Raw genomic sequence first — 5,775 nt, forward strand, 5'->3', positions numbered from 1 at the left:
TACTTAACACGAGGTGGGTATGTTTGTCACAATGAGCTTTATTGTGTTGACATCTGTTCTTTCTAGTCTGAGTTTCTTCAGGACTTGGTAACATACAAGGATGTTGTATTTTGTCTAAAGACTCTTTGTCTCCATTAAGATGATCACATAATTTCTGACCTTGAACAAGTTTATGTCACTTATGATATTTATTGATTTATATATTGAACCAACTGTGATTTTTTTATTATTTATTTATTTATTTATTTTTGGTTTTTTGAGACAGGGTTTCTCTGTGTAGCCCTGGCTGTCCTGGAACTCACTCTGTAGACCAGGCTGGCCTCGAACTCAGAAACTTGCCTGCCTCTGCCTCCCAAGTGCTGGGATTAAAGGCGTGCACCACCATGCCCGGCGTGAATTTTTATAATAAGACTGTATTATGATAATTGTCTGTTTGATGTATTCTTAAATTCAGTTAGCATGTATTTTGTTGAGAATTTTTGCTTCTGAATTTATCAGAGAAATTGATCTGCAACTTCATCTTGTTTTTGGTCTTTGCTTTTCATATAAAGGAAATGCTAAATTCATAAAAAGAGTGAGTAATGCGTTCACCTTTTCTTTTTTGTGTAATAGTTTGAGAAACAATGGTGTTAATTTTTTTGGAAAGTCAGGTGAAATTCACCAATGAATTCATTTGGGCTTGGGGTTTTTTTAAACAGAAGGTTTTAAATTATTATTTTAATCTCATTGCTTGTTATATATCTATTTAAGTTGTTTATCTCATCTTGGTTTCATCATTGGTAAGTCATATAAATCTGGATATCCATCATTTCTCTTAGATTTTCTAAATTAGTAGAATGTAAAATTTAAAGTATGCTCTCAAAATTTTCTGGGTTTCATTGGCATCTGCTATAGTGGTCCCTTCTTATCTCTAATTTTATTATTTCTTTTATAATTTATTATTTTGGATCTCCCCTTTCCTTTGGTGTGGCTAAAGAGCTGTCAATCTCATCTTCTCAGAGAAGCAACAGTGGTGTTTTGATTTTTTGTATTCTTTGTTTGGTTACATTTTGCTTATTACCTGTTAATACTTAGGTCATGGGGGTGGATGAAAAGGAAATAACTCAGTTACAATCAGTACACCCTGAAATGCAATACATTCTAGAGAGAGTTCATGGAAAAAATGGTTAATTAATTGCAATAATTTAGGACTTAAAGAGGTGTTTTAACTGTTTAAAAATTAATTTATGTGAAAGAGTTTATTTCCAAATAATGTCAAATGCACAAAGATTTATAGAAAAGGAAGACTTCACTGCAATGCTATATTGTTCAACAACTATATAAAAAGCATTTTTGGCTTATTGGCTTGATATTTGCACAAAAAGATTATTTTTTAGAAAGTCCTAAAACAAACTGTGGTTAAGTCTCAGAACCCCCACAAGCATTCTTCCTCCCTACAGGGACTTTAAACAATGTTCGGCCAGACTTCAGCAGCATCTGGCTATCAGCTGGGACATCATTCTGGAAGCGTGCTCCTGCAGACAACCATCATTTGCCTCTTCAGAGCTGGGGCACACTCATCTGGCATATGGAAGAACCAACTAAATTTAGTGGTACTGCCACAGCTCTCAGGAGTCTGCCTGGCTGGGATGGGCTAGGACAGAGAAGGTGGCATGAAAGGAAACTGTGCAGAAGTTCAGGAAAGGATAAAATGTGCTGGAAAGAAAATTATTAAGTAACAACATCTGGAGATTGATTGAAAAAAAATACAACAACTGGTAGTGCATCTGGGAAAAAGAAAATAGGACCCAGCTTGCAATAGATGGGAGATTGGGACCCAGGGAAAGTTCCACTAACAAACAACAGCAGCAACAATAACAGCCCCTGTGGCCTGGTGACCTGCACCAGGAAGCAAAGTCACTTTGTCTCCTTAAGAAATCTCAGCATGCTCTCTGAGCCATAAAATATGGGCAGGAAGTTAGTCCAGGAGAGGCAGAAATTCCTGGGGTAAGAAAAGATGGCATTGCAGAATCAACATCCAAAAGGAGGCGCAGAGTTGCACGGAGCTGATCTCTGCAACTGACGGGCTGTTAGTGCACGGACTTTATTGCCTCTTTAATCACTCATATGTCTTCCCATCCCACCCATCTCTTTAGTGAAATACTTTCTCCAGCTCTGGGTCATGACATCACAGCACTAAGCTTCTCTAGTGACACTGGCTTATGTGGCAGGGTAAGAGAGCATCTCTGTTCATCTATTCCTAGTTTAACATTGGAAAGAGTCACATTGGCCATGCTGATTATAAATCATGCTACCAGCACATTCTCTTAACTTTGGAGCTTGCCATAATTTCCTCTTGCCATCTAGAGAAGGAAAGTGGATCTAGCACTGTCCACTGTGCCCCGTGTCTTCACTTAAGCCAGAGACGAGAATGTAACATGATCTTGAGATACACCACAAGTGTCTTGTCACATCTCCAGGGCACTGGGATAAGGACCACCAGCCGTGCTGGCTAGGATTTCTTGTGGACGTAAAAGACTATATTGGAGATTCTTTCATCATTGCACTGTGGTAGGAATGTTGTCAAGTAACTTGTTACTCAGGGAGCACACAAATTCCTTCCTAATAAGTTGTTAAGTTGTTCCCTTGAGTTCTTTTGGCAGAGGGGCCTGAACTCACCCCATAATGCTGTCTCTGGAAATATAAAGAAAGGACACCGCTTGTAATCCACATTGTAGCCTGCTCTAAGGAAAGGTGTTGGGAGAACATCTGTTCATAAGGCATTTAGCCTTTAAGGGCACACATGGCACAACACACAGGCACTGGCTGTGTGTGTGGGGGGGTGAGTTGTGTTTTTCTTGTTTTCCCTCTGTTGAAATTCATTCAGAATGGAACCTAAAATGAAGTAATTAAGTTAAAATAAAACCACTAGGGTATGCTTTCATCCTTCTAAATTATGTTCTTATAAAGTAGTGATTGGTCTACAGACACATAGAAAGAAGGCCATATGAAGACAAGAGGACAGGGACCATATACAAACCAAGGCGAGACAAGCCTCAGACTTCACCCGCCAGCATAGTGAGGCAGCACATTTTTTATTGTTGAAGCTACTTAGCAAGTGGTATTCCGCTATAGGTGCCCTGAAAAACCAACACACACACACACACTCACTCACACACACACACACACACACACACACACACACACGCACCCCATTAAATAGCTCCCTGGACAAACAATTTTTTTCGGATTTGTATGACTTAGACAGGAGCATTTTAGTACTTCGTTTGTACCTGGCATTCACTCTGAGCCTGGGAAACTGAAGAACTAGTCTGATAATAGTCCCAACAACTTTAGATCAGGTGAAATAGATGGGCAATAGTGTGCCTTCTTCAGATATTGTATGCATGTATGTTTCTGGATATATGTTTCCTCAGGACCAAATCTTGAGGCAGGGGCTGGAACGTAATACAAGATTTGAAAGCTGTGTCTGTGGACTCTGTCTTTCTGTGGCCCAACCTACAATGAGGTAGGAACAGAGGTACAGCCATGGAGAGTTTTGGGGTAGAAAAACAATCTCAACTTCTCATTTCAAATACCCCTGTCTGCACTGAGCAGTGAGGGCTGGGGTATGAAGGCAGGGCACTGTGGTATTGTGCATGTCCTTTGAGCATGCTTCTTCCCTTCATTCTCAGCTCGTGTGTTTCAGATGTTATAGCTCTTGAACTTCTGTCTTAGCTTGTGGTGTTGGTCAATCTGGTTGCATCACCACTGCTAAATATTTGGTTATAGTCCTCAAGTCATATAGAAAAAGTTCTTCTTCATACTTCTGACTGAATAAAGCTCTTTGACCCTAGGAGTTACCACTGAAAGCTCAATGAAGGTAGAAGCTTCTAGTAGTTACTTCATGTACCAAACAAAGAGAATGAAGCAGCTAAACAGGAAGGTTGAGCAAGGATGGGACAATGATGCTGCTTTTGATCCCTGGGATTCAATTTTTAGTGGAGGCTTTGTAGTTACACCATCCATCCATTACCTTTGAGTGCATAGATTGCTTGATTGGCACTTCTGTACAGTGACCAATAGGATAGCTAGTACTCGTGATTTTCTCCCTAGCTTTTAAAAGTTTTAGCATACTATTTCTTTCTTTATAATTATGTTAAAATAAGCTTACTATAAAAGTTAACATTTTGGTTATCTTAAGTATGTAGTACTTAAGGATAAGTAGACTGTGTACGGATGCAGTGGTGTTGGTGCATCCACACTACTGCACAGTCATACAACTCTCATGTCTAGAGTTTCTTCACCCCAACAGAAACCCTGTACTCATTAAACAGCAAGAGCCCATTACAGTCTTCCCATAGCCCCCTACTAGCCACTGCTCTACTTCCTGTCTCTATGGATTTAACAACCCCCATCTACCAAAGAGAAGAACCACGCAAAATCTGTCATACCGCATAGTGAGTCTCTAACTTAATGTAAGATCCATCCTTGCTCTGCATGTGTCTAAATCATTCACCAAGGAGCTAGTTAAATATAATTCTGTTGATATATAAATACACCGTCGCTATCATCTGTTAACAGTTAGGCTGCCTACCTCTGTAGGCAATTAGCTGCTTTTCTTATTGCTGTGGGAAAATATTTGATAGAAGCCGTTGAAGGAAGGTTTACCTTGTCTCACAGATTGAGGATCCAGTCTATCCTGCTGGGGAAAGCAAGGCAGCTAGAGCAAGAGGACGAGGTCACATTCCACCTTTGATCAAAAAGCTGAGGAAGGAGTAAGGGTGAGAGAAGGAATGCTGGTACTTGCCTTGCTTTCTCCTCACTTGAAAATTAATTTTATTAGCATATGTTAATTATATATAATAATAGGTTTGTAGTTATGTTTTCACACAGTACATCAAGCGTTTTCGTTTTAGTCATAGCCACCTTTCTGTTGCCCCTCCCCTCATTGTTCTCCTTCATTTCTCATGAACCTTGATCCTCTTCCCAGCTAATCTCTGGGCATAATATTGTTTGTTTGTTTATTTTTATTGGCCCAAAGAGTTTTTTTGTGTTGTATGAATGAGAGGATGTTTGAAGGACTATGAAGGAGTATAAGCATTTCAGTGGTTACACCACTGAAGAAAATGTCTTCCCTACCTGCTCACTGTTGCCCATCAACCATTAACTGCCAATAGCTCCTCAAGAAGGAGTGGGACATTATAAGGCTTTGCCCATACCGTAGTATAATTGCTTATAAATCCTCGTGGAAGGTGAGCCTTGTAATCTCTTCCAGCTGCCATGACAGAGCATTGATGGGCCTAATCATGTGTGTGTGTCTCATGCATGTCACAGCTAACATGATGTCATGAGTGCAGTGGCCAAGCTATGCCTGGAAGGTAGCATCTGCAGTGCTTGCTCTACTATTTCCCCCCACTCTCCTGTTTGTTTTGCTCCATCATCTAAGATATTCCCTGGGCCATGGGAGGGTGCGATATGATACCCACTTAAGACTAAGCACTCAACAGTAGTTTATTCTCACCACCCTGACCAGCTATGTGTCTCTGCATAACTTCCACCCATGCAGAAAGAACCTGCTCTGACCAAAGCAGAGAGCAGCACTAACCTATGGACAGAGACAGAGAAGGCACAGCAATGGGGATGAGTCTGGAGTTTGTTATGGTACAATTTTGTGTTTTAGTTCTATTTGTCTCATAATATTAAAACTTTTCATGTGACTCATTCTTTTAGACGTTGTTTCCTAGTTTTTACCTTACTGAAAATTTAAAATTTCATTCTATTTTTGATTCCTAA

Source organism: Mus caroli, chromosome 8, assembly GCF_900094665.2.
Source record: "Mus caroli chromosome 8, CAROLI_EIJ_v1.1, whole genome shotgun sequence".
Taxonomy (NCBI): domain Eukaryota; kingdom Metazoa; phylum Chordata; class Mammalia; order Rodentia; family Muridae; genus Mus; species Mus caroli.